Source organism: Elephas maximus, chromosome 7, assembly GCF_024166365.1.
Source record: "Elephas maximus indicus isolate mEleMax1 chromosome 7, mEleMax1 primary haplotype, whole genome shotgun sequence".
Lineage (NCBI taxonomy): Eukaryota > Metazoa > Chordata > Mammalia > Proboscidea > Elephantidae > Elephas > Elephas maximus.
The window spans coordinates 75672039-75683150 of NC_064825.1; positions in this window are offsets into that span (position 1 = coordinate 75672039).

Consider the following 11112-nt stretch of genomic DNA (forward strand, 5'->3'; position numbering starts at 1 on the left):
GCTCTGATAATTCTAAATGACTCGTAAAGATAATGCTTATTTACTCTTATTTTTAAAAATTTCTTAAAGCTACTTGCAGACACCATGAGGGAGCAAACAGACAAATCTAGAATATTGATCTTCCTTCAACAAGCCAATAGCACCAAAAAGAGGTGTGGGGGAAAGATAATGGAGGAAGGAGAGGGAAGACTGAGATTGTTCTATCTAGATTAAAAGAAATTTAGGAAACATAAAACAAAATACAATTTATGGACCTCGTTTAGTTACTGATTAAAACTAAACTGTAAAATGACATTTTGAGACAATTGGAATAAATTTGAATATGAAACAGCTATTAGATAATACCAAGGAATTTTACTGAGTGATAATGACATTATTTATGTTTTTTAAAAATCTTCATATTTCTGTTTTTTCTTAATTGTACTTTATATGAAGGTTTACAGAGCAAACTAGTTTCTCATTAAACAATACACATATTGTTTTGTGACATTGGTTGCCAACCCCAGGACATGTCAACACTCTCCCCTTCTCCTCCTCATTACCAGCTTTCCTATCCCCTCCTGGCCCTGGCTGGTGTGCCCATTTAGTCATTTAGTTTTGTTTTATGGGCCTGTCTAATCTTTGGCTGAACGGTGAACCTCAGGAGTGACTTCCGTACTGAGTTAAAAGGGTGTCTGGGGCCATGCTCTCAGGGTTTCTCCAGTCTCTGTCAGACCAGTTAACTCTGGTCTTTCTTTGTGAGTTAGAATTTTGTTCTACTTTTTTTTTCCAGCTCTGTCCGGGACAAATCTTTACATTTCTTTAGGGACGCAAAGTAAGTAGCTACGGGTGAAATGACTGCAGAAAAAAATTAGGGAAAGGAGAGGTGAAGCAGGTATGGCAAAGTCTTGTTAATTGTTTTATCTGGGTGATGGGTGTGAGAATTCAATAGATGATTCTTGCTACTTTTGTGTATAGTTCAATTTTTCATAACAAAAAATTAAAAGAAAAACTACTAGGATGGATTTTGTTAACAGCCTCGTAATTAGATGGTATAATCTGTATCCCTTTGAATTTTAATGTGGTGTGTAGAGTCAAGACGGTGTTTCTGATTTCAAGGAGTCTGTGCTGGAATATTTTTGGTGCTGGAATATTTAGTGCTGCACTGCCCTCTTGTGCCTGCCATCGCCTTCACAGCATCAAGCCACACAATTAAAATCCCCTCTCTGTCTTCCTCCCACCCGGTGTTTCCTCTTCCGCTTCAGCTGTTGAGCTTGCCTGCTGGTTTTAAATTTAAATGGAGGTTTTAGAAAGCTTTTAGCAAATAATGGTGTCTTTGTCCATGCTGGAATCCTGGAATCTCCCCTTCATTGCTCTCTCTTAAGAGTAAATTGTGTAAAAGTAGTAAAAAGACCCAGAAGCAGCCAGTTTCTAAAAGTCCAAATGTTTGAAAGGGAAACTAATGTTTATCAAGCTGAGAAGTCAGCAGCTTTTTGGTAATTTGTTTTTATAATTATTCAATTATGAATTCCCAGTTATAAATAATAATCAAAGTTAATCAGATCTCCCTAGAGGAACCACATTTGCCAAATGGCCAACCTGATGGAAAATGCCACTCTAAGCCATCCTTAAAATAACTTAGAGAGAAAAAAGAAAAATCTCCGAGAAATTCTTTAAAATGACAAACATGCTGAAAGGTATGAAAAGATTCTCCCCCCTCCACCCAAGTAAACCTTAATAACCAATTCTTGCAAAGCTAATAACTGAGAAAATTTTCATCACCAAACTGTTATTTCAACCAAATTGTCCTATGGGCAATTCCAATTGCTTTCAAATTATATTTGGCTAAACTGTTTTCAATTTGCATTCGGCCAAACCCTATGCTTCCTACACAGCCAATCAATATAAAGAATTCAGTCATCGAAAAGAGATTTTTAACTTCGTTTACCCAGAAATGGTATGAATCCAGTTTATGCCTCCCTTGTATAATTTGCTCTGTTTTTCTTTGTTATATTATGATATGTAAGTCTTTTCATACCCATATAATTTTACCTTCACAGAAAGCTTTGAGGTAATTGGTCAGGATTATCAATTCTGTTTCACACTTGTAGAAAGGGAGGTTCATTGAGGCTAAAGAATTTGCCCCAGGACACAGAGCTGATAAGTGGCAAAGCTAGGACTGGATCCAGATCTTTTAGCTACCTTAAAAACAAAAACAAAACGATTGCTGTCGATTCTGACTCATAGTGACCCTGTAGGACAGAGTAGAGCTGCCCCATATGGTTTCCAAAGAGCAGCCGGTGGATTCAAGCTGCCAACTTTTTGCTTAGCAGTTGTAGCTTTTAACCACTGCACCACCAGGGCTCCTTAGGTACTCCCCAAATCAAACCAAAACTGTTGCCATTGAGTTGATTCCAACTCATAACAACTCTATACGACAGAGTAGAGCTGCCCTGTAGAGTTTCCAAGGAGCCCCTGGTGGATTTGAACTGCTGATCTTTTTGTTAGCAGCAGTAGCTCTTAACTACTATGCCACTAGGGTTTCCTTAGGTACCTTAGTTACAGCCAATGCCATGACAGTTTGCCAGGAATGTAAAACCTGCCTTGCACTTAGAGAAGGAACCTAGTGTAGAGTTTAGAAATATTCATGCCCAGTTTTGATGTGCTAACCAGATACTCACAGAACCCTGCTGTCAGGAAACAAGATCATTTTAAGGGTAGAACTGATGTATCAGTCAATACGTGTTCTTTTAACTTCTACCATATAAAGATATGGAAGAAACAAACAAAGAAAAAGGGATTTTCCACCAATGTTCCCAGGTGTATAATATTCTCAAGTGTTCACCTGCTCTCCAAGTTGTCCAACAAACCCACAGTTGTTCATGCATTCGTTTAACAATTATTTAGCACCTATGTTGTGCAGGCACTATTGTAGGTGTTGAGAACATAACAGTGAGCAAAATAAAGTCACTGCTTTCACAGAATGTTCATTCTAGTAAAATGTTCTTGTTGTTGTTAGGTGCCATCGAGTCAGTTCTGACTCGTAGTGACCCTATGTACAACAGAACGAAACACTACCCAGTCCTGAGCCATCCTCACAATCATTGTTATGCTTGAGCCCATTGTTGTAGTCACTGTGTCAATCCAACTCGTTGAAAGTCTTTCTCTTTTTCGTTGACCCTCTGCTTTATCAAGCATGATGTCCTTCTCCAGGGACTGATCCCTCCTGGTAACATGTCCAAAGTATGTGAGATGTAGTCTCACCATTCTTGCTTCAAAGGAGCATTGTGGTTGTGCTTCTTCCAAGACAGATTTGTTCGTTCTTTTGGCAGTCCATGGTATATTCCATATTCTTCGCCAACGTCACAATTCAAAGATGTCAATTCTTCTCTTTGGTCTTCCTTATTCATTGCCCAGCTTTCACATGCATATGATGTGATTGAAAACATCATGGCTTGGGTCAAGCTCAACTTAGTCTTCAAAGTGACATCCTTGCTTTTCAATACTTTAAAAAGGTTTTTTTGCAGCAGATTTGCCAAATGCAATGTGTCCTTTAATTTCTTGACTGCTGTTTCCATGGGTGTTGATTGTTGATCCAAGTAAAATGAAATCCTTGACAACTTCAATCTTTTCTCTGTTTATCATGATGTTGCTTATCGGTCCAGCTGTGAGGATTTTTGCTTTCTTTATGTTGAGGTACAATGCACACTGAAGGCTGGGTCTTTGATCTTCATCAGTAAGTGCTTCAAGTCCTCTTCACCTTCAGCAAACAGGGTTGTGTCATCCGCATAATGCAACTTGTCAATGAGTCTTCCTCCAATCTTGATGCCCCATTCTTCTTCATAGAGCCCACCTTCTTGGATTATTTGCTGAGCATACAGCTTGATTACATATGGTGAAAGAACGCAATCCCGATGCACACCTTTCCTGACTTTAAACCACGGAGTATACCTTTGTTCTGTTTGAACGACTACCTGTTGATCTATGTACAGCTTCCTCATGAGCACAATTAAGTGCTCTGGAATTCTCATTCTTTGAAATGTTATCCATAATTTGTTATGATCCCCACAGTCGAATGCCTTTGCACAGTCAATAAAACACAGGTAAACATCTTTCTGGTATTCTTTGCTTTCAGCCAGCATCCATCTGACATCAGCAATGATATCCCTCCTTTCATGTCCTCTTCTGCATCCGGCTTGAATTTCTGACAGTTCCTTGTCTATATACTGCTACAGCCACTTTAATGATCTTTAGCAAAATTTTACTTGCTTGTATTATTAATGATATTGCTCAATAATTTCCACATTTGGTTTGATCTCCTTTCTTGAGAATAGGAACATATAAGGATCTCTTCCAATCGGTTCGTCAGGTAGCTGTCTTCCAAATGTCTTGGCATAGACAAGTAAGCACTTTTGGCGCTGCATCTATTTGTTGAAAAATTTCAATTGATAGTCCCTAAATTCCTGGAGCCTTGTTTTTTGCCAATGTCCGCAGCGCATCTTGGACTTCTTCCTTCAGTACTGTCTTAGGCTGGGTTCTCTACAGAAATAAAACCAGTAAAGTGTATGTATATATATACATATATATAGAAAGAGAGAGACATGTATATCAAGGAAACAGCTCATGCAATTGTAAAGGCTGGAATGTCCCAAGTCCAAGGATCGGGATAGAGGCTTCTCCTGATTCATGTAGCCACAGGGTCTGGCAAACCCAAGATTGGCAGTTCGGAGGGCAGGGCTCTTGCTCACAGGCTGTGAAGGTCAATGAAATCCCAAGATCAGCAGGTAAGACCACAATGCCTCTCTTGATTCTTTTAGCTGCAGTGGCTGGCGAACATAAGACTGGTAGGTTGGAGAGCATGACTCTTGCTCACAGGCTGTGAAGACTGATGAATCCCGAGATTGGCAGGTAAGCTGATAGCTCAAGTCCCAAGAACCAGAGGTCAGATGAACAAGAGGCAGCTACATGATTCAGAGAGGGCAAAAACCGGAACTTATACTTATATTCGGATGCAAGCTACACACCCAAGGAACTCTCTTTTGACTGATTGTCTACTCGCAGCAGATCTCATAATACGATTGATCACATATATTACTGAGAATCATGGCCCAGCTAAGCTGACTCACAATCTTAACCATCACAAGTGCCATCGATTCCTGATCATATGCTACCTCCTGGAATGGCTGAATGTCGAAAAATTCTTTTTGGTATAGTGACTCTGTGTATCCTTCCCATCTTCTTTTGATGCTTCCTACGTTGTTTAATATTTTCCCCATAGAATCCTTCACTATTACAACTTGAGGCTTGAATTTTTTCTTCAGTTCTTTCAGCTTGAGAAACGTCAAGCGTATTCTTGCCTTTTGGTTTTCTGTCTCCAACTCTTTGCACATGTTATTATAATACTTTACTTTGTCTTCTCTACATGTATAGTCCCCCACATGTATAGTCTGTCAATTTGTCATACCGTGGGGTCTTGGATGTTGCTGTGATGCGAGAAGCTATGCCACCAGTATTCAAATACCAGAAGGGTTACCCATGGTGGACGGATTTCAGCTGAGCTTCCAGACTAAGACAGGCTAGGAAGAAGGACCTGGCAGTCTACTTCTGAAAAGAATTAGCCAGTGAAAACCTTATGAATAGCAGTAGAACATTGTCTGATATACCGCCAGAGGATGAGCCCCCCAGGTTGGAAGGCACTCAAAACACAACTGGAGAAGAGCTGTCTCCTCAAAGTAGAGTTAACCTTAATGACGTAGATGGAGTCAAGCTTTCGGGGCCTTCATTTGCTGATGTGGCACAACTAAAAATAAGAAGAAACAGCTGCAAGCATCCATTAATAATCAGAACCTGGAAAGTATGAAGTATGAATCCAGGAAAATTAGAAATCATCAAAAATGAAATGGAAGGCATAAACATCGATATCCCAGGCATTAGTGACTGGTATTGGCCATTTTGAATCAGGCAATCATATGGTCTTCCATGCCAGGAATGACGACTTGAAAAGGAATGGAGTTGCTTTCATTGTCAAAAAGAACATTTCAAGATTTATCCTGAAGTATGACGTTGTCAGTGATAGGATAATGTCCATATGCCTATGATGAAGACCAGTTAATATGACTATTATTTAAATTTACACATCAACCGCTAAGGCCAAAGATGAAGAAATTGAACATTTTTGCAAACTTCTGCAATCTGAAACTGATCGAGCATACAATCGGGATGCATTGGTAATTACTGGTGATTGGAATGCAAATGTTGGAAACAAAGAAGAAGGATTGGTAGTTGGAAAATATGATCTTGGTGATAGAAATGATGCCAGAGATTGCATGACAGGATTTTGCAAGACCAATGACTTCTTCATTGCAAATACCATTTTTCACCAACATAAACAGTGACTATACACATGGACCTCGCCAGATGGAATCTAGTGAGATAGTAAATATATAGCACAGTATGTAACTGAGGGATATATGTGGTGACTCTGATTATAGTGACCCTGACTGATATGCAGGACAAGGAGACATCAGTGAACACTTGAGTAGTGTGAAAATGTACCACTGTGACGTGCAACCACAACTGACCAAGGTCGTACTTTTTAAACACGTGTTATACCAGGAGGTATTTGTGTCAGTTTGTCACACTGTGGCTGTTTGCATGTTGCTGTGATGCTGTAAGCTATACCACCAGTATTTTTTTTTTTTTCTGGAAAATATAGGGAAAACCACTACATGGTCTTCTACTTTCTCATTCATTTCATTTGTGCAAGATTTTAATCATTTTTTAAAAATTATTGTGCTGTAAGTGAAAGTTTACAGTTCAAGCAATTTCTCACTCAAAAATTTAGACACATATTGTTTTGTGAAATTGGTTGTAGTCCCCACAACATGACAGCACCCTCCCTCTTTCTACTACCAGTGTTTCAAAGCAGGGCCACCATAGTGGACAGGTCTCAGTGGAGCTTCCAGACTAAATAAGACAGACTAGGAAGAAAGACTTGGTGATCTACTTATAAAAATCAGTCGATGAAGATCCTGTGGTTCACAACAGAATATTGTCTGATATAGTGTTGTAAAGTGAGCCCCTACATTGGAAGGCATTCAAAATACACAGTAGTCACAACAATGGACTTGAGTATACTAATGATCATGAAGATGACACAGGACCAGGGTATGTTTTGTTCTATTATACATGCCATAAGTTGGAGCCAACTCGACAGCCAGTAACAACATTTATGTCATTTCTGGAGATACTGGTTTTATTGTAAGAGTAAGACTAGAACTAGATTCAAATCCTGATTCTTCCCATTTACTAGTTATGTGATCTTGGATGAGTTACTTAATGGTTTTTACATTCAGTTTTACGAAAAAACCCACTGCCGTTGAGTTGTTTCAGAGTCAGAGTGACCCTATAGGACAGAGTAGAACTGCCCCATAGAGTTTCCAAGGAGCGCCTCGTGGATTTGAACTGCCAACCAGTTTTATCATCTGTAAAATGGGGAAATATTAGTATCTACCTCCTAGAGCTAATAAGAGGATTAAAAAATAAGACAGACAGGACATGAAAAACACTTAGTACAGCAATTGACACAAACTAAGAAATTAAATAAATTTAACTGCTGTATGAGTCAGAATTCTTTCAGTTGCAAGTGAGTGAAACAAAAAAGAATTTATCAGCCTGCATAATTGGGTAAAAATGCTTTAGGACCCAATCTCTCCTTCTATCACTTGACATATTTTGCCCTGGCTTCGCTCTAGGGCATATCCTCTTCCTAAGGTGACATTATGGCTTGCATTAGGCAAAACTCCTCGTAACTCTAGGTGCAATGGGAGAGACAGTTTATCTCTCTCATTAGTTGCAGCCATATTCAGCATATGTCTCATGAGCCCTGATTGGGTCATGTGCCTATCCCTAAAACAATCACTGTGGCCAGGGGAAGAAAACATTCAAATTGGCCAGAAGAGAATCACATGCCCACCCTTGGAGCTAAAGGTAGAGTTGATGCTACAGGCACCTGCTGCACTGAGACCGTGAAGGGGTAGGTCAGCGAGGAAGTCTGAATGGATGCTGGGCAGTAAAAAACAACAGTTCTCTACTACATCTGCTATCATTAATGTATATCAAAATAAATACTACTCCTAGGTGTTGGAACTCTGGTGGAACAGTGGTTAAATGATTGGCTGCAAACCAAAAGGTCGACAGTTCGAATCCACCAGCCACTCCTTGGAAACCCTATGGGGCAGTTCTACTCTATCCTACAGGGTTGTTATGAGTCAGAATCAACTCAATGGCAACGGGTTTTAGGTGATGGAACTAAGTGCAAAATTTACATGAATTTTTAAGACAATACATGTGATTTCATAAAAATTACTTGTTTTGCTGACCCCAAGTTCCAAAAAAGATGTTTTCATGTATCTCTGCTATTAGGAGTGTTTCAACATATTCTCTCAATTTTTACTGAGAATCTACCAAGTGCCAGGCACTAATCTAGGCAGCAGGGATACAGTAGGAACCAAACAGATGAAAACCTTGTCTTCATGGTGTTTGAATTCTAGAGGGAGGTTCACCCCCACACACCCAGGCTTCTATTCACAATCAGAGATAATTGGTTATGAACATTCATCCTTTAGGTCCTCTCCCCAACTTTCTTTTCAACCAGAAAAACAAAATTGTGTTTCTTAGCCCTTCTTCTTATGTCATGACTGAGGAGGAGGTTGAGCCTCTAGGGATATTCCCTGTCATTCCCTTCCTGCGTTCTACCTCACAATGTCTAGTCTCTTTCCTTCTATTGGAGAGGAAGAGTTTGGGCTGTGTGTTGACTTTCAGGCTCCCCTGTCTCCAGTCACCATTTCTAAGTTTGAGGTAAAAGTAGGTGTCCCCTCCTTTGTATAGGTGCTGCTGGCATAGGCTTTGCAGTTTGTCGTTTGTTTGATTTGGTGAAAAGGATGATTATAAAACCTCAAAGTACCCCGCCTTCTTTTCCTGAAAGCCCAGGGCTTATATTATGCTACAGTATGTTGTTTTTGACCATGCTACAGTATGGAAGAATCAAGCACTGACTGTGTAATATTTAGAGCTTTACATACATTGCCTCGTTTATGTCCCTTGACAGCCCTGAGAGGTATAGTGTTAGTCCCCTTTTACAGGCTTTGAAAGGTTAAGAAACTTCTCCTAGCTTACACAGTGAGCAAGTAGCAGAATTTCATTTTCTCATTTATAAAATGAAGGATTTAGATTAGATACGATTCCTTTTCCAGCTCTGTGGTTGTTTGAATCTATGATTTCAGCTGGATTCCAAAGGATTGGTATTATTTGAATAAGAATTAATTAATATACACTGAGCACTTACATATGACTGAGTTCCAAGCATATTGCTTGGATTATCTCATTTAATCTTCCCAACACCCAATGAGGTAGGTACTATTATCATTCCATTTTACAGATAAGGAAACAAGGGCACAGGGAGGTTATAGCTAGAACATGGCAGTGCTGGGAATTGAACCTGGTTGTTTTACTCTAAAGCCTTTAAAGTTAACCATTACACATATTTCCTTGGAAGGGGTTAGTGGGTGACTAGATGATGAGGGTAAGGACACTTCAAATGGGAAAAGAATTATTACAAAATACTTGACTTGCAATGTTACTAATGGGTTCAATGGAAAAGTGTGGGTTCGTTTATTTTTTATCCACAGCATCTGACACACTACTAGGCACACAGAAAGCAACTCGTAAACGTTTAGTAAACAAATACATCAATCTCGTTTATTTTCTGCATTCTCCAACATTGCTTATTTATTTTAGCTTTTATTACTTGTAATATACCCACCTCCCCACCTCCCATATTAGCCATTGGAGCCCTTATGGCACAGTGGTTAAGAACTACGGCTGCTAACCAAAATGTAGGCAGTTTGAATCCACCAGTTGCTCCTTGGAAATCTTATGGGGCAGTTCTACTCTGTCCTATAGGGTGGCTATGAGTCAGAATCGACTTGATAGCAACAGGTTTTATATTAGCCAATAAACTTACTCGCATAATTATTCCATTAAAAAAAAATCAAAAGAATTAGTAGTAAAGCAAACTTATATGTAAAGATCAGAGTCGATTTTCCAGCACTGAAGAGTTGCCCAAGAAAATGAAACACTTCCACTTTCTCGGGCGCCCTCTAGTGCTTTGTAGCCTCAACTAATGAAGCGTCCTGATGCTTCCAAGAGTTGAGAGGGATGTGAAACTGAAACTGATTTTAGTTTTTCTGTTTTGGTCAAACACACATTCAAGAGTTGAGGGGTGTAAGGCGAATTGGTTTATTTTCTGCACTGTAAACACACACACACACACACACATATTCACCCTTAGAAACCAAACTTTTGTTTTCTCTCTCTGCACGTTACTCTAATCAGTGCTTGTATTGGGAATCATAAAATAATCTGTAATCTGCGTTTCCCCACTTTTCACTAGCCTGTAATTTCTCTTGTCAGTTTGAATTTCCTTTGGCTACTATTCCTAGATATTCACACTAAAATTCACACTACTCCCCTATAAATGCATGCGTATGTTTTTTGGAAGTGTATCTCATATTTGTTATTTGGCAAAACTTCTCTCACTGATCTCTCTGTTTCTGTCTTCCTGAGGCCAAGGTTCTGAATTCCTTGAGAGGTTAAAGCTGCAGGAAGTTATCTTCGGGAGAAAAAAAAAATCATACCCTTTCACCTCTCCTTTACTCAAAGGGGTCCTTCAAGCCGTGCTGCTTGTTCCCCAGTGTCTTGCTGAAGTTTTTGTCTATTCTGTAGTGAAAGAATATTTCAGTTTCAAGTCCCTCCTGCTCATCACAGGACTCTTACATGGGCTCATCAGAAGTTAATACGGGTCAGGAGATAAAGTCAAGTGACAGATACCACATTGTCTTTGAATCACTCTCCCTTTAATGACTAAATCTCTTGTTGGTTTGCACTTGAATGCCTGGATTCTTCTTTTCTTTGAGTGTGTTTTCTCCCAAGAAGCTCTTCAGACTCCTGCAAGTAGACTTTGGGTGGAAGGCTATCCTGCAGGTGGATAAACAGGTTTGGATATTTCAGAGTCTTAGTTAGGCTTAAGCTGGGACCTTCACTCTAGTTCCAGGAAATGGAATAATTAATGAT